An 18979-nucleotide genomic window follows, 5' to 3' on the forward strand; every position below is an offset into this window, starting at 1 on the left:
AATAAATAAATAAAATGGAAAACCAACAAGGATCTACTGTATAGCACAGGGAACTCTGCTCCATGTTACATGGCAGCCTGGATGGGAGGGGAGTTTGGGGGAGAACAGATACATGTACATGTTTGGCTGAGTCCCTTTGCTGTCCGCCTGAAACTACCACAACATTGTTAATCAGCTCTACTTCTATAAAAAACAAAAATTAAAAACAAAACAAAGTGAGATCACATATGAGGACAGAGCATGTCCTTCACTTATGATCAGTGCTGGGGTAAATTCTAAGCACTTCACCTTCAGACATCTGTTTCATCAGAAATTGCAGAGATAGAAGTGATAAAGGCGAGCTTATCTGGGTGTCCAGAGCACTAAAGCTGATTTCATGCTGCTGCTGCTGCTAAGTCACTTCAGTCGTGTCCAACTCTGTGTGACCCCATAGACGGCAGCCCACCAGGCTCCCCCGTCCCTGGGATTCTCCAGGCAAGAACACTGGAGTGGGGTGCCATTGCCTTCTCCGCTGATTTCATGAGATCCTGTTAATTCTGGTGACCATACAAGTGAAGTGAACTGGAAATACAAACAGCAAGGAATCAGCTGGAGGGCAGAATATTCTTCTCATTACAGCCCTCTGTCCACGCAGAGGTGCCCTGAGTTGTCTTGGTAATTGTATTATCCTTGGAATAACCCTGAAAATCAGAAGAGCTGGGCAATTGCTCTTCAACTGTTGACTATCATTCTTATTTCCTAAACTCATGCTAAATTTCCTCTCTATGATGCTTAGAGTACTTCAGGTCTCTTTTTCCTACATGGATGTAGAACTCCAGGAGTAGGAATCATTTTGCATTTCATCGGAACATGTCTCCTTAGTGGTCCAACTAACTCCAACTGACTTGGTTCTTCTGAGCCTAACGTTCTTGCAAGGCATCCAAGGGATGAAAAGGAAGAAGAACAATCTCAGGAACAAGAGAGCAGTGCACCCGAGGGGTGGGGCTGATCTCTAGGTCAACATGGCTTCTCACGAAAGCACGTGGGTGGACTCCGGGGACCATGAACCCACAGGCAGTAAGGATAAAGGAGAGGTTATAGAATGACAAGGGCTGGCGTCAACTTTGGGCCTCAGCAGAGCCTCCCCACTCTCTGCCTGGGTATTTCTTCTGCTTGGAAATTCAGGTCTTGCCAAAGCTTTGCTTCCAAAAGATGAGAAGGCTGGGTGGGGCCTCAGGGGCCCAGGCGACGCCCTGGATCTCTCACAACTTCCCTGTGTGGACTTATCTGTGAGTCCTCTCCAGAGCCCGTGAGCAAGAAAGCCCCAATTGTTTCTATCTTAATTAAACTATACAGGAAAGAGAGAGTGCAAACAGGGTAATTAATTCAGATTTTGTCTCTGAAACCCCAAGTTCCTTTTGTCCCCTGGCCAGCAGGCAAGAATGAACAGAAAGATTTTGGCAAATACCTTCCTCATTCTCCTCTGTGGCCCTCCCTAGGCCCCAGCCAGCTCTCCAGAAACAGCTGCTGCTCCTAGCGATATTCTGGGCACACACACATGTTCGCTTAGCTAGCACCCTTCCTTGGAAAACAACAACAACAAAATACATAATGTCTACTTAATTTTACATCTTGGTTTTTGACAGAAATATTTCCCAGCAGTGACAGAAGGAAGCATTTAAATAAGAGTGATCATATTTAACAAGTGTCTTGCATTCGTCTTAGACAAAACTTTCCCTAGCTGTTTCTGCCTGGTGGAGGGAGACTTCAATCTGCCCCACCCCAGTGTCCTTCCAGCTGCTTTTGGAAATGGAGGGGTGGAACCAGAGGAGTTGGACCAGAGGGCCATTCTATTCACTCCCAGCTTTTGATATCTTTTAGGTTCCCTGAATATTCATTGAAGGGACTATTGCTGAAACTTCAATACTTTGGCTACCTGATGCAAAGAGCTGACTCATTGGGAAAAACCCGATGCTGGGAAAGACTGAAGCAAAAGGAAAAGGGGGCGACAGAGCATGAAATTGTTAGATAGCATTACCCACTCAGTGGACATGAATTTGAGACAATCTGGGAGAGAGTGGAGGACAGGGAAGCCTGAAGTGCTGCAGTCCATGCATGGGTGGGAGAGTCTGACATGACTTCACGACTCTAAGTAACAACAATAACAACAAAGATTCATTGAACAGGAAAGGAAATTGAACAGGCCACGTTTATGGAGCTGCCAAAGGTCTGAATCGAATTGTTCGCAGGGCAAGATGGGAACCAAGGCTGCTGACTTCTAACATGAGGTTCTTGCCTTCAGACCACATGGCTGTCTTGAGGGGCTGGGGAATCCCAGAGCAGAAGTGAGACAACACTTTACACACCCATTAGCTCTGGGCTGTGCTGAATGGACAGGGCTGGACTGGACCCATCAATCAAGTTCTCTTCTTGAGGCTGGATCCTGTCTCCAGCTGAGGTCATGAGATGCTACCCACAAGAACAGGCTCTGGGGCAAAGGACACAGAAAGGAGGGACTCTAGACATGGAGACAAATATCAAGGTGATATTAAAGGGGAAGAATTGCTGGTGTTTGATGCAGAAATAAAGTCATGAGCTTCTCACTGATGTTAGCAATGACAAAGTACGTTGCTACGTGCCCTCTGTTCCCCAGAGCCGTGGGATGTAGTGGAGCAGACAGTCCTAATCCAAGGAGTGAACTTTATGGTATTCAAACTCCTTTTGATGCAAACCGTACTGTAGTTTTGACCTTGACCAGATTTCTAGTCACCAGTTCTGATGCAGGGGATGCTTTTCCCCACAAGACCCCCCAGTTCTCAGGTGCCAGCTAGTAGTCCTACCATTCAACACAATTCTGACACTTTCTTCCTGGAGATAGCATCAGGTCCCAAGGTAAGGGGCTCAGTCCTACACGACTGCCCCCTACCCCGACTCCCAGATCCCTGGGTTTCTGGGATTCCCACAACCCCTTCCTGGGGTTTGATTAATTTGCTACAGTGGCTCACATTACTCAGAGAATCATTTTCCTTACTGCTGCAGCTGCTGCTGCTAAGTCGCTTCAGTCGTGTCCGACTCTGTGAGACCCCATAGATAGCAGCCCACCGGGCTCCCCCGTCCCTGGGATTCTCCAGGCAAGAACACTGGAGTGGGTTGTCATTTCCTTCTCCAATGCATGAAAGTGAAAAGTGAAAGGGAAGTCGCTCAGTCGTCTCCGACTCCTAGTGACCCCATGGACTGCAGCCCACCAGGCTCCTCCATCCATGGGATTTTCCAGGCAAGAGTACTGGAGTAGGGTGCCATTGCCTTCTCCATTTCCTTACTAGATCACCTGTTTATTACAAGGCATACTGAAGAAATAACCAGTCAGATGAAGCAATCCTTAGGGTGAGGTCCCAAACAAAGGGACCTTTGTGGAGGTCCTTCTGTCCTTGTGGAGTTTGGGACATTGCATGGTGGCAAGGGGAAGGTTCTGGCTGGAAACTTGGAAGCTCTCTGAGCCCCTCCTTTGAGGTTTTCTTTCTTTTTTCTTTTTTGGCTGCAGTGTGCAGCACGTGGGGTCTTAGTTCTCTGCGTGTGTGCTAAGTCACTTCAGTTATGTCTGACTCTTTTGCGACCCTACTGACTGTAGCCAGCCAGGCTCCTCTGTCCATGGGATTCTCCAGGCAAGAATATTGGAGTGGGTTGTCATTTCCTACTGCACTTAGTTCTCTGACCAGGCATCAAATGTAGCCCTCTGCATCGGAAGTGTAGAGTCTTAATACTGGACTGCCTTTTGTGTTATAATGGAGGTCTTGTTTCACAGATGCATTTACTGAATCATTGACCATTGATGAGTGACTCAACCTCCAGCCCTTCTCCTCTCCTAAGAGGTCAGGGGGTGGTATAATTCCAGGCCAGTAGAGTGAGGGAAGAGGGAGTGAGACAGAAAATGATGAGAAGCAAATCAGTGTATTACTGAATTGGCTACAGCTTCAGGAAAAGACACAGGTGTCCTGTCTTGCTGGTCAAGGTTTGCCTGTGAGTGTAGGCCTTTCTGCACTGCTGGGTTCAGTCTCCAGGTACCTTTAGGCAGTTTCTGATTAATCAGGTTCCATTTACCTCAGTTTAGCACTTCACTCAAATCCATAAGTGAGGGCTGGGACTGAGAAAACCCACCACTTGACCATCTCTTCTTATCCTGACATGTGCAACCCAGAATATTACCTTTGAAAGAATAGACCAAGGATGTGATACTGAAAACTAGGCCTCTATGCACTGGTGCTGAATTAAAGCTCAGAGACAGAGTTCAGGTGAAGTAGAATAGCTTTATTGCTTTGCAAGGCGAAGGGGCACACAGTGGGCTTGAGCCCTCCAAAAACTGTGTATCTCAACCCAGGAGGATCTGGTGGAGGATTTACAGCAACTATTCAAGGGTGGCTTTGCTGATAAGATTAGTGTGTGTGCAGGGCCTACATTCCTTTAATCGGGCCTCAAGTGGTCTCTTGACAAGCTTCTCTGGTTCTTGGGGCTATCAAACCATGATCTTCTCTCTGGAATGAAGAATGCTAATATCTTCCATTTGGTGGCAGCTTTAGTTCTCTGCTGCTGCTGCTGCTAAGTCACTTCAGTCATGTCCGGCTCTGTGTGACCCCATAGATAGCAGCCCACCAGGCTCCCCCGTCCCTGGGATTCTCCAGGCAAGAACACTGGAGTGGGTTGCCATTTCCTTCTCCAATGCATGAAAGTGAAAAGTGAAAGTGAAGTCGCTCAGTCATGTCTGACTCTTTGCAACCCCATGGACTGCAGCCCACCAGGCTCCTCCGTCCTGGCAAGAGTACTGGAGTGGGGTGCCATCGCCTTCTCCATTTAGTTCTCTAGAAGAAATCAAAGATGCTATTATGTGTATCCCTTCAGGTGGAACCAGGACCTGCCACAAATCTGCACTATTGTTTTTTGACAGCTCCTCTCTTTCTCCACATCCTCTCCCTTCTTTGATTAGCAACCATTGAATATGCCCTCTGGGGCTTTCCTGATAGCTCAGTTGGTAAAGAATCTGCCTGCTATACAGGAGACCCTGGTTTGATTCCTGGGTCAGGAAGATCCCTTGGATAGGCTACCCACTCCAGTATTCTGGCCTGGAGAATTCCATGGGGTTACAAAGAGTCGGACATGACTCAGCGCCTTTCCCTTTCACTTTGGGACTCAGGGAAGGTCATGGAGGCTGATGCTTATTCTCTACAAACAAGAAATGGGGGACAGAAAGGCTTCTGTTCCTAGAAGCCCCACAGTGTCTTGCTCAGTTTCAGATGGGATAGTGGGAGCTCTCCTCCAGCATGCAGGGGATGGCGGGGCATTGTCTACAGAGACTTCACAAACCATGATGGAATCAATACAAGCAGTTGTGCTTTGACTACTACTATACCCTGCATGATAAAATGATCCTTCCTAAAAAAAATCTTTTGTTGGTCTAAATTCTAAACAATTGCTGTGGTGATTGCTGCTTTCTATAATATATGTAAGCTAAAAATTATCATATTTTAATTACTTATCTTTTTTTGTTTTTTAAAAAATTAGTTATTTTTAAAACTTGTGGTAAAATTTACTACATAAAATAGGCAATTTCCCATTTTAACCGTTTTGAAGAGTAGAGTTAGTGTCATTACGTGCATTCATGTTGTTGTGCAGCCATCACTACCATCCATACACAGAACCCTTTTTCAATTTTTGCAAAATTGAAACTCCATCCCCATTAAACACTAACTTCCTGTTCCCCTCCCCCAGCCCCTGGTGACAACCCTTCTACTTTCTGTCTCTATGAATTGACTGCTCTACATACCTCATAGTAGCACAGTCATTACTTTATATAATAAACATATGGTGCTAACTTATGGAGCTAATTGCAAAGCCATCCCCACAGAGAACTCAGTTACCTATATAGTTTCAAGAGTAAGTTTCCAACATGACATAATTGTTGACATTACTCAGTCACAGTTGGTGTCTGCAGCCTCTGTGGTCTTAGGTATATCCACGTTTAAACCAATTCAAAATAAACAATGACTTTTAGAGAATAGTTTTAGAGAAGAAGAAATAGATCTGAGTCACTTCAATGCTATCACTCTGAGTGACCACTTGGAGTTCCTATTTGTGTTTAAAATTTGAAATAGTAAAATAGAATGTGAACTATGAGGTAAAATATTTTTGTCTGGTAGGTGTAAAATTTGGTTCACACATGAAATATTTTAAATTTGAAAAAATCTTTTAAAATTATTTTTTCTTTTGTAATTACTGATTGTTATAATTAAAAGTTACTTTTTCTCTTTTAATTACTGTTTGTTGTAAAACAAAAAATGGACCAAGAAATTGGTGAGCTACAGTCCATGGGGTGGCAAAGAGTCGGACACGACTGAGCACCTTTCACTTTCACTTTTCACTTCTGTTTAAGGGAAACGAAAAAATAAAATAAAACAGGCAGTTGATATTTGATAATATTATGATTTCATAAATGTCTACTAAATACCAAGATTACAGAGAACATAGGTGGTTTATTAAAACTATTTTCTTCCGATTTTATTGAGATGTAATTGACCTGTTATGTCAAGGCTGTATATTGTCACCCTGCTTATTTAACTTCTATACAGAGTACATCATGAGAAATGCTGGACTGGATGAAGCACAAGCTGGAATCAAGATTGTTGGGAGAAATATCAATAATCTCAGATATGCAAACGACACCACCCTTATGGCAGAAAACAAAAAAAGAACTAAAGAGCCTCTTGATGAAAGTGAAAGAGGAGAGTGAAAACGTTGGCTTAAAACTCAACATTCAGAAAGCTATGATCATGGCATCTGGTCCCATCACTTCATGGCAAATACATGGGGAAACAGTGAAACCAGTGACAGACTTTATTTTTGGGGGCTCCAAAATCACTGCAGATGGTGACTGCAGCCATGAAATCGAAAGATGCTTGTTCCTTGGAAGAAAAATTATGACCAACCTAGACAGCTTATTAAAAAGCAGAGACATTCTTTTGCCAACCAAGGTCTGTCTAGTCAAAGCTATGGTTTTTTCAGTAGTCATGTATGGATATGAGAGTTGGACTGTAAAGAAAGCTGAGCATCAAAGAATTGATGCTTTTGAACTCTGGTATTGGAGAAGACTCTTGAGAGTCCCTTGGACTGCAAGGAGATCCAACCAGTCCATCCTAAAGGAAATCAGGCCTGAATATTCATTGGAAGGACATGATGCTGAAGCTGAAACTCCAATACTTTAGCCACCTGATGAGAAGGACTGACTCATTTGAAAAGACCCTGATGCTGGGAAAGATTGAGGGCAGGAGGAGAAGGGGACGACAGAGGATGAGATGTTTGGATGGCGTCACCAACTCAAAGGACATGAATCTGAGTAAACTCCAGGAGTTGGTGACGGACAGGGAGGCCTGCAGTGCTGCAGTCCATGCGGTCATAAAGAGTCAGACATGACTGAGTGACTGAACAGAACTGAACTGAATTGACATATAGCATTATATAAGTTTAAGCTACCATTCTGGGGCCCAGATTGCTGCTGGATGCATCAAAGAGATCTTGGAATAATTGGACATGGATGGACTGAGCATAAACCTCTGCCATGGTCAGGGCAATGTCCCCTCTATTGCTCTGATCAGTGTGCACAGTGGTGTCCAGCACAGTTGTAAGAAATCATTCTCACAACTTTGCCAAGTTTACTCTCTTGGTTGTGTTTCTTCAGGTGGGATATTTTTGGAATTATGGGAAATTTTAATGAATTCTTAGAAGTCTCACCCCATCAGTGAAAAATGGTGCAGACTGTAGATATCAAATAAAAAGCCTTTCCCAAAGAAGATGGGGTCAGTATGAAGCTGTCCATGCCACAGATTATTTTGAAAAATTAATCCTGACTTTGAAGTTAGGAAGATCTGCTTAGATTTTATGAAAATGGCCTTTAACTCTGCAACAACAAAAAATGAACAAGTAATGTTGACATAGAAAATAGAATTAAATATTGAAGAAGAAAACATAGCAATGACAAAAGATGCTGGCCTACATTGCCACAAGAAACCCAAAGTGTAATGTGTAAATATCCCAGTCATTTTCCCCAAGAACTCAACACTTGTTCTAAAGGAACAGAGCAGGTAATGTCAAGGTTTACTCTCTGATTTTTGGAGAGGAAGAAAAACTATGAAAGATTTTAGCAAATATGGAGGCAATGTATAGTGTCTTCTGGAGAAGATACTTGGAAGACAATGGAAGTTTTTCTTAGTATGAAGACTTTTGAAAGCCACTGGGATCAATTCCCAAGAACAAAAATACTGGCAGTGTTGCTATTTCTGGAGTTTATTGTGAAATGGGATTCATGGAAATATCTGCTAAACTGTATTCTTTTCCTAACTGTTTGTATATCTATTGTCTCATGTGGAAGGAGCATTTTGCAATTACAATTAATAAGCATTGTTCTCAAATTCAACTATAAGAAGAAAAATGGAAAATCTGACCATAGCATAGAATGTATTGCACATATTCATGAAGAAGATCAATCAAAGCTAAGTCTGTTATTGACAGATTTGCAGGAGTTATGACTGGAAAGCAGAAACTATAATTTATTATTGTCTACTGCAACAGTGAAAAGTAGAAATTCTATCTCTTTAAAAAATAAATTAATGCAATTAAAAATATTAATCATTCCTTTTTTTAAAAATAAATTTTTATTTTTAATTGGAGGATTATTTCTTTATAATGTGTTGATTTCCTTGGTTCAACAACGTGGATTAGCTATAAATATACATATATTGCCTCCTTCCCACCCTCCATCCAGCCCCAGGGAGCTCAGCCTGGTGCTCTGTGATGACCTGCAGGAGTGACATTTTTGAACTGTAATACTTATTTCATTCTTAATTTTTTTATGGGCATGGCTATTATACAGCCATGTATATATTATGAAATTTAATGAAAGAACGTTTTCATTGTGCTTCTATTCTGGTCATAACTACACATTATTTCATTTCATAATTATGACTGAAAATAATTTTGTCATATAGAGGAAGGGAATGTTAAAACATGATCTGCTCTAGGCATTATGTTAGGAGTGCGGTTGTGATAGAGTCGTCTTTGCACGCTGCACAAAGAGGTCTTTTTTAATTGAGATATTCAGAATATTGTATCTTCTTAACTCTTGATCAAAGTTTGAGGTTGGAGCTGGGACCTGGGTCATACTTGACATCTTCCATGTCCTGGGACAGTAGAGTGTATCACAAACCTCGCTCATGATGGGTTCTTCAATGAACACTTTTTAAAAAGAAGTAAATGAATGAATAAGTGAATGAAAAACTCTTCTTTCTGGCAATCCCCTTCTGCACAAAGAAGCTTGTGGAATTTTAATAGGATTTAGAAGAGATTTAAAAATACACACACACAAAATTTACAAAGGATGAAATTGTTTATTAGTGTAAGGTTTGTGAGCTCTATAAACTTTGGTGTGATTTTTAATACCGCGGTTATATACAGTCTAATTAGCAAGAAAGTACGAACCATGAAAACGGTGTTCCTTTAATGAATAAAATTTAATTTGAGAGGAAGCTAAGTTGTTAGGAAAGATGACACAGTAACAAGAACTGCAATCAGCAGAAAACAACATGAAAAAGAAGGGACATCACGTTATCTGAATAGTTGTAGAAACTCTTATGTGTGTTATGGCACTGCTGTGAAACTTAATAGAACTTTTGGTTCAAAGCTTCAATTGTGGATCCATCACATTGAATCTAAAATAACCCAGTAACTCAAGAAGGGTGATAGTTCCTTCCTTCCTCTTCTGCACTCACTGATGGTAATTAAGAAGTAAGCTGGGAAAGCTAAAAAAAGGTACAATGAAAAAGAGGAAGTGTGTGAAAACGGCTGATGTGAGATTTCAGTCCATTTTCAGTTTGTGTGTGTGTGCTGTCCATACACCACTATGGGCTCTCACACTAGGACTCCCAGCTCCTTTCAGAAACACAGGAGAACCTGTCCACTCTTTCGACTCTTTGCGACCCCATGGACTATAGCCCATCAAGTTCCTTTGTCCACTGAATTTTCCAGGCAAGAATACTGGAGTGGGTTGTCATTTCCTTCTCCAGGGGATCTTCCCAACCCAGGAATCAAACCCTTGTCTCTTCTGTCTCCTGCATTGGCAGGTGGGTTCTTTACCAACTGTGCCAGCTGGGAAGCCCCTTGTGTGCATGCTAAGTCACTTCAGTCGTGTCCAACTCTTTGCCACCCTATGGAATGTAGCCCTCCAGGCTCCTCTGTCCATGGGATTCTCCAGGCAAGAATACTGGAATGGGTTGCTAGGCCCTGCTCTAGGGGATCGTCCTGACCCAGGGGTTAAGCCTGGGTCTCTTACCTCTCTCGGACTGGCAGGCAGGTTCTTTACCACTAGCACCAGCTGGGAAGCCTGGCAAGCCCCGTAGTTCCTACCAAGTATGTAGGCTAGTTAAGGGCTTGGATTGGAAGCATGAAACGTGAGTAGAGTTGGAACAAAAAGAACTTAGGGTGAATTACGTAGAAGAGGCTATTGAGTTAGCATCTGCAAAGGGTTTCTGTTAATGCAGAGGAGAGACCAGGAGAAATGTGTTGACTGCAACATTATTTATAACTATGAAATATCAGGAACAGCAGGGAAAGGATTAAGTAAGTGATGGTACCTCTACTTGTGAATCTCCATTATCAAGAAAAGGTGTATTATGAAGAGTTAATAATTAGACAAAAGAGTTGATCCCTGCTTCATTACTGTAATTACAGCTGTCTTATGGGAAAATCTAATTAGACTCAAAAGGAAGTGTCTGGCTCTCTTGAGATAAAATACACATTCAATAACCTGGCTCATACCATCTGTTATTGCCTCTCTAGAATCAGCATTTACACTTCTCTTGTGCCCTTCTCCTCCTTGCTGCATACATGTTATTCCCTGTACCTAGAAGAGTCTTCCCAGGTAACCCCTGATAATTCTTTCTGTCTTAGCTGGGATCTCACTTCATGAGGTGGGGGGTGGGGAGAAGACCTTCCCTGACCACCCCCTCCAGGACAAGATTTTGTGCTATCTATACAGGATCATAACTGCCCTGTTACCTCTGACATTAGACCACACGTTCAAAGAGGGTGAGCAGCATTGTATCCCCAGGACCTGAAACAATCCTTCACACACAAAACACTCAATGAATATCTGGAAAGTCTTAATATTAAGTGAAAATAGGAGGATCCATAATTGTATGTATAATATAATTACAACTATTCCTTTAAAAAAAACTATCTTTCAAACAACAGAAATGATACATTGTACAACAAAAAGTTGTTTCAATTGCCAATTTTCTATTGCCGCCATGTATTATTTTCACACCCCCCCCAAAGGATACTCTTGTTATTTCAAAAACACAAGAGAAAAGAGGAAACTCTCTGAATTCAATGGTGCTGTTGAGAATGGTGTTTCAAGCATAGTACCTATATCTATGATTTGAGTTAAAAAAAAAAAAAGGCTGTGGTAATCTCTGGGTGGAGGGAAGTTGCATTTATATAAACGACTCATATGTAGGCCACAGTGGAGATGGGCCCAGAGTGAGAGGGGAAATGAAACAGAGGGCTGGTGGCATCTGCTGGGAGGCAGGCAGGAGACTGCTCCTTGGAAGACAGAGGACAAGGCTTGCAAGACAAGTTTTGCACAGGAACAGGGGTGGATCAGTGGATCCGGAGGAAATTGAAGGGATGCTGAAGAAGTAGCTGGGGAAAGCATGAGGAGAACGAAGGACAAGCAGGAGCAGATAATCTCCAGGCAGGCAAGGATGGGCTCTCATGATTTAGATCCATGAAGGGAAAGAGGGAGAGGGAAACCCAGAGGGAAAAGTGGTCAAGTGGAGATGATGGAGGTGGTCATGGTGGGGGTGTGTGGATCTGTGGATCTAGGGCACATGGACAAACAAGGTCCTCAGAAAAGATCCCAAGAGAAAGTCAAAGAAGGAGACTCAACTTGACCAAAGGCATCATCATAATTTATCTGAAAAGAAGTTCAAGGTACACAAAAGAAAGGTGTCAAAGGTGAAGGAAACTTGGGAGTTCAACTCAGATGAATCAATCTCCCATGTGATGAAACTCAGCTGAAAGTCAGCAGGCATGTGACTACCCCAGCGCGGGACCCGGAGGGAGGAACTGGGGAGAGGGACGCGGGGGTGGAGATGAGAAGCTGTTTGTTGTACTAGAACCACTGGGTGGAGGTGAGCATCCCTAACAATTTCTGACTTGTTGGGCGGCAGCTGGGGCAGTTATGTAATGACCACTCCCAAGGACCTTCCTAAAATAACATAACCTCAGCAGCAGCTGATAATCACAAAGAAAACAACAGCACAAAAGGAAATCAGGGCGAGTTTTACTGACAGAGTGTTCCACCTTCAGCAAGAGAAAGCATGTCCCCCAGGGCTCAGGAGAAGAAACATGGAAGATGGTGGATGGGCCCTGTGGGGTCCAGGAGACTCGGGTCGAGGACTCTGTGGGACTGCCCGCCAGCCACTCCGATCTCCTGGAAACAGCCCCTGCCCTTCTCGCTCCGGCTCTGGCTGATCCTCTTTAGGGCTGGAGAGTCAGATCCAAGCTGGTTCCTGTCTGAGTTTTGGGACTGGAGACCCAAAGCCATGCAGTTAATCATCTTAGTGTCAAAAGCACTGAGGTGTGTCAGATGTTCACCAAGCATATCAGTTAAGTAAAATGAATACTTCCTCACCCAGGCCTCAACAAAAACGGACAGAAGAATCTGAGAATGCACCAGAAACCACCTGTGTATGTACACTACCAGTGAACCTGTTCTCTGTCTCAAGAACCAAGCTGTTGCAAGATCTCGCCCTGTGTCTGAGCAGTGATGTCATCACTACTCCAGGCAGGATACCTGCTGTGCCCACTCCCTGTCCCTGGCCGAGTGTGACCTCCAGAGCTTCTAGTGGTCAAGCCCCAAGTTCACACCTTGGAGCTGATGGAAATATGGCTTTGGCTGCACACACACACACCACTAGAGTGTAAAACCTAGGAGCACAGAAATCACATTTCCTGGCATGGGGTGATGCTGGTCGTCAAGCAGAGAAACTCAAACTGATGACCTAAGTAGGACAAGAGATGCAGATAGTCTGGGGGGCCACTCAGATCTCTTGTTTCAGTTTATTCTCAGGCTCAGCTGCATCTCATCATCAAAATTTCTCTTAGATTCTTGAGTCTATGAATTCCCCTTTGGAACTAAACTAGCTTGAGTTGGAGTTCTGTCTCTTACCAGCCCAACAACACACAGAGGCTAGTGAAATCAGCTTGGGCACTCACCGAAAAGCATCTAGCTGCCAAGGAAGAGGAGCACAAACCTAACAACAGAAGCAGGCTAGTAAGGATCTGGTGGGAGTTGAGGACCCAGAGGTTCTTGCCTTTTTAAAAATGATTTTTCTTTTATTTTTAATTGTAGGATAATGGCTTTATAATGTCTGTTAGTTTCTGCTGTACAACATGAATCAGCTATATGTATACATAAATCCCTTCCCTCTTGACCCTCCCTCCTACTCCTCTACCCCACCCCTCTAGGTCATCACAGAACACCAAGCTGAGCTCCCTGTGTTATACAACAACTTCCCACTAGCTATCCATTTCACACGTGCTACTGTACATGTTTCAATGCCACTGTCTCAGTTCATCCCACCCTCTCCTTCCCCAGCTGTGTCCACAGTTCTGCTGTCTGCATCTGAGTCTCTCTTCCTGCCCTGCAAGAAGTTCTTGACGTTGGAATTATCCCAGTGAATGCTGCTGTAGGTAACTAGATCAAGCTAGAAAGCTGGGACAGGGTGAATAAAGGAGGTACCTAAAAGAGCTGGGAAGCAGGTGGGGGCACCAGCAAGATGCAGATGCTGCTGTTACCCGTGACCACGACCATGAACAGGAGAGCAGTTTTAACCACCAAATTAGGGAGCTCATCATTTAGAGGAGGAATTTGGCTGATGTTGGGGATGGTCAGACACATGCAATGCACGTAACTCAAGCACTATATTCAAGGTATAGTGCTGCCAATCTGCAAGATTAGGACATAAATGCAACTCGTAAAAGAAAACTATATAAAATGTCAGCCATAGAGCAAATCATATGTCTGCACACAATGGGGTGACCATAGAACCCCACCAGCAACTGTCCCCGTATACTATTGTTTGGGCATAATTGTTCACAGCTCCCTCCTTCATTCAAAAAGTATCTGTTTGAAGGATAAATTCTATGGTCACCCCAGTGAATGGCTAACTCGATCCTGTGTCACCATGGAAGGGAGGGTTGGATTTCAGCGTCCTAACATGGAAGGGCAATGGCAACTTTTGCCCTGAAAGCTACAGGGAAGCCACAGAGAGCAGTGAGAGGAGGAGGAGGAGGGAAGTGGCCATTTGGGGAAGAAAGAAAAAAGCAAAACTGCTGGCCAGTGTCGGTAGGAAAAAAGAGGAAGATATAAGAAACAAATCAAATGATTTGGAAATAAGAAAATCAGCATCCAAAAGAAAATTGCCAAGGACAGAATGGGTGGAGCTGCCGGTGAGGTCTGGTGAGCTCCAAACACAGGACACGTGGTCCCAGGCACAGTGGGATGACTTTGGGGAACACTCGAGTGTCACAGATGGAGATGAGTGAGTCACAGAGGTAGAACCAGACCTGGCAGAATCTGGGGCTGGGTGAGCTTGCCGCAGACACTCAGGTCAGTGTGTTTCACTGCCAGGGACCAGAGCTGTGCAGTGATGATGAATAGTGAGTTCAGGACTAAGGTCTGGTCAAGGGAGAAAGCACCAGGTCGCCCTCTGAGGGGTCTATTGTTCTGAAGTTGTGCTTTTTACCCTGAGAAATTCAAGGTTTCTGGTCAACCCTAACTCTGGGATAGACACCGAATCCTAAAGATATGAACACCTTAGATTGACTCCTTAGCTCAGCAGGACAAGGAAGATGAGATCCAAGGAGGTGAAGTGGCTTGTGGTGTCCCTGCACAGCCAGACAATGGCAGACCTGCAGCTAGGACCATGGTAGCCTGATGTTCATGGTGATGCATGTGTGGATCATAAAGAACACACTGGTCCTTGAGATTTTTCCAAGAAACCCTTCCGTTAGAAAATCAACCTTGAGTCCTAAAACAGTAAAGGGCCTCAGAAACCTTGAAATAAAGATCAGTTAAATTCAGGACCTTCTGAACTTATTTGATTATTCTGTCTTTTTTTTTTTTTTTTGGCCCTGCCCCCCCCACGTGGAACATGGAATTTCATTTAGAGAGGCACATCTAACAACACACATTGGAAATGCAATCCATGTGGTCCTCGGCCGCTTAGAACACACCCAATTTTCCTGGGGTGGAGGTGCTGCCTTGTCTCCTTGGAGCCTTTGTGATTCAGGTCTGAACATACAGTCATGCTCTTCTGGTCAGTAAGCATCTCAACCCTCTGGACTTTCTTTAATTTCCACCTCTTATGAAACTATAAGCTGGATCTAGCCAACAGGTATGAGACCCCCTGATATCCATGGCTGTCATTTCCTCCCTAAGATTGATGTTTTATGAACTTTACTTGGTATTTCCCTTCATTCCAGACATGAAACCTACACTTCTGAGGAATGTAACCACATGCAGAAAAATTAATACACTGGAGATACTGCAACTCTAGGAAAGGAAGGAAGGAAACATTTATTTATTGAACATCTATTAAGTGATATGTGCCATGTGAGATGCTTTACATTGTTTTGCTCACTTGGTGTCTTTCCTTTGCCACAGTGTTTTCCATTCTAGACCGTCTTGGAAAGATGGTTTAATAATTCATGAAAACATACCCACAGGCTCAGAATTTTCCTTGCAGTGGGAGTGAAGTGCATGTCAAAAGGATGGGGTTGGACCCAGAAAATCTTTGATGTAGGAAAAGGTTTTGTGCAGTTGAGATACCATCTCCCCTTCCTACCTGGTCTCCATCCTCGCTGGCTTGTCCTGCTTCTTGGTTCCACTTAGTAGACTTATGCATAGAAAAGTACCAGGGAGTGAGTGTGGCATATTTATAATTTGAATAAAAACTAGAGGGAGGGACTTCCCTGATGGTCCAAGGGCTAAGACTCTGCACTCCAAATGCAGGGGGTCCAGGTTCCATCCCTGGTCAGGGAACTTGATCCCACGTGCTGCGGCTAAGAGTTCGCATGCCACCATTAAGATTCGGTACAGCCAAATGAACAAAAAACTAGAAAGAGGGCAGTGCTTGAGGAAAGGGAGTGAATGATGGATGGTGACATTTCTGGCCTTGTGGGGAAGGCTGTTCTGCAGGAAGAACACAGGAACAGTAATCCCTCCCAAGTCCCTCAGAGCACACTCTGTGGGCAGCTGTGTGCTCAGTCATCTGTAAGGTGGAAGCAGTGTGAAGATGCTGGTGTGGTGTTTTTACATCTCACACCTTTACTGGCTCTAGCACAGGCTGGTTTAAAGCAGCTTTCAGGTGCCTGCAGGACATCTGCACACCCTAAAGCCCTTGTTGGAGACTGGTCCCTGGATGGCTTGCGCCACTGTCCCATGGTTTCCTTTTTCTTCATCTTCCTCACTGGTCTATGTTCTCAGATTTCCCCAAAGTATAGAATGTAAAACTTGGGTGTAGATGGAGAATAGTTTTTCTTGATTTTGCTCTGCTCTTCTCAGTTGCTTCAGCCATGTCTGACTCTTTGCAACCCCATGGACTGTAGCCACCCAGGCTCCTCTGTCCATGGATTTCTCCAGGCAAGAACACAGAGTGGGTTGCCATTTCCTTCCCCAGGGGAATCTTCCCAACCCAGGGACTCAACCTGCATCTCCTGCATTTCCTGCACTGCAGGCAGATTCTTTCTGTGCTGGGCTACCAGGGAAGCCTGGGGATTAAAGAAAGTGTATGAAAAGGTCCCTCCCTGGAACAGTTGAACTGTGAGTAGCCTTGCTGGGTCAGGAAATGCAAGCAGATGGATGCACTATTGCTCTGGAAATCTGATTTGCCTGCATTAACAGAAGAAAAAACTTGAAAGTTTATATATGGATGAGATTTGGGATTTGCACCAAGCTCTGTTCACAGTTTTCCTGCTTGAAAAGCTGGATTCCTGCTTGAAAAGTTGAAATTTCATTTCAAAAGGAGAGAGAGAGAAAGGGGGAGAGAGATTGAATCTTCCTGGCTATGTGATGCGAACCATCTGGTCAGTCAAGGTCAGGACTGGTCCCAGTGGAGGCCCCCAGGGCATTTTTGGAAGGGGTATTGGGGAATCACTCTAGCGTGCAGCTCTGTTCACATGGCCTGAGAGAGAAATTTCCCCAGACCGGTGCTGACCACTGTTTACTTCTCAGAGGGACTCTGGGCACCTTGCCCTCACCACTTCCTTCCCACGCTCTCCCTTGCTTTCTCTGCCAATCTATAAACACTACAGTATTAACACCTAAGTCTTCAGAGAAATGAATTCTCCTCATCTAAAAAAGTGTTATTCTAAACTATTGCCTATAGAACTGGCTGTGCATGAGTGCTAAGTCATTCAGTCGTGTCCAACTCTTTGCAACCCCATGGACCATAGCCCGCCAGTCTCTCCTGTCCATGGAATTCTCTAAGCAAGAATACTAGAGTGGGTTGCCATGCCATCCTCCAGGGGATCTTCCCGACCCAGGGATCAGACCCACATCTCTTAGGTCTCCTGCATTGGCAGGTGGATTCTTTACCACCTGCAACACCTGGGAAGCCCATAGAACTGGCTAGTTAGAACTTATCAGTTCAGTTCAGTTGCTTAGTTGTGTTCAACTCTGCGACCCCCTGGACGGCAGAAAGCCAGACTTACCTGTCCATCATCAACTCCCGGAGCCTGTTCAAACTCATGTCCATCAAGTTTGTGATGCCATCCAACCATCTCATCCTCTGCCTTCCCCTTCTCCTGCCCTCAATATTTCCCAGCATCAGGGTCTTTTCCAATGAATCAGTTCTTTGCATCAGGTGGCCAAAATATTGGAGTTTCAGCTTTAGCATCAGTCCTTCCAATGAATATGCAGGCCTGATTTCCTTTAGGACTGACTGGTTTGATCTCCTTAGAGTCCAATAGCTGTTCAGAACTAAATGGAAGAGTTTAGCATCATCTTATGTATTTTTTTTAGTTTCATGGCCACAAATGCCTGAACCACGAATTGAAAATATGCTATAAGGTGAAAGGATCGATGATCACAGCAGAGAGAGGTCTGGGGAAGATTTACCAGGATTCTGTTAATTCAGAGCTCGAGAGGTAATCTTCCAAGAAAGTAAGATGATGGTCCAAAAACCCCACAGCTGCCGAGGGCCCAAACCAGAAGAGCCTAGGTGTTTCTGACAGCTGGCTCCATCCTGCTTCTAGAACAACATGGTTCAAAAGACACTGAAGGAAAGTCTGTTATATCATAGTTTAGAATGGGAGGCTGAGGATGGATGCATTCAAATTATAGATATTTTTGAAAGAAAGATATAAAAAGTTTAATGTGATAGTAATAGGGAACCTATGAAGATTTCAGCCTGGTGGATTTATCTTCAGAATTCAACAGAGTGCTCCAACAGAAGCCCATTTCTCCAGGGACTACACATTCTCAGGGGCGGACTCTGCCATCTAGGGACTTGTGTGCAGCACAGGTCCTCAGAGTGAAGCCGCTATAGCACTCCCTTGTCTGGGACACTCCAATGTCCAAATAAAAAAAGTAAAGAAATGGGGACTTCCCTGGTGGTCCAGTGGCTGAGACTGTACTCCCAATGCAGAGGGCCCCGGTTTGATCCCTGATCAGGGAACTGGATTCTTCCTGCAGCAACTAAGATTTTGCATGCTGCAATGAAGATCATAGATCTTGTGAAGCTAAATAAACAACAAAAAATGCAAAATGATAAAAAAGAGAGGTAAAAAAATAGGCATAAGAAGAACAAACTACTATGTATAAAATAAATCAGCTGTAAAATTATGCAGTACAGCCTGGGAATAGAGCCAGTATTTTATAATAACTTTAAATGGA

At 44.0% G+C, this 18979-nt stretch overlaps 1 non-coding gene across 1 annotated transcript; it reads left to right on the plus strand.

Annotated features, from left to right (window-relative positions):
- Positions 1-16053: 16053 nt before the first annotated feature.
- Positions 16054-16126, plus strand: TRNAW-CCA (transfer RNA tryptophan (anticodon CCA)). The gene has a single exon. It is a non-coding gene; the product is annotated as a tRNA-Trp (tRNA).
- Positions 16127-18979: the final 2853 nt, after the last annotated feature.

The sequence above is a fragment of the Bos indicus genome, chromosome 13, assembly GCF_029378745.1.
Source record: "Bos indicus isolate NIAB-ARS_2022 breed Sahiwal x Tharparkar chromosome 13, NIAB-ARS_B.indTharparkar_mat_pri_1.0, whole genome shotgun sequence".
In the NCBI taxonomy this organism is placed as follows: Eukaryota; Metazoa; Chordata; class Mammalia; order Artiodactyla; family Bovidae; genus Bos; species Bos indicus.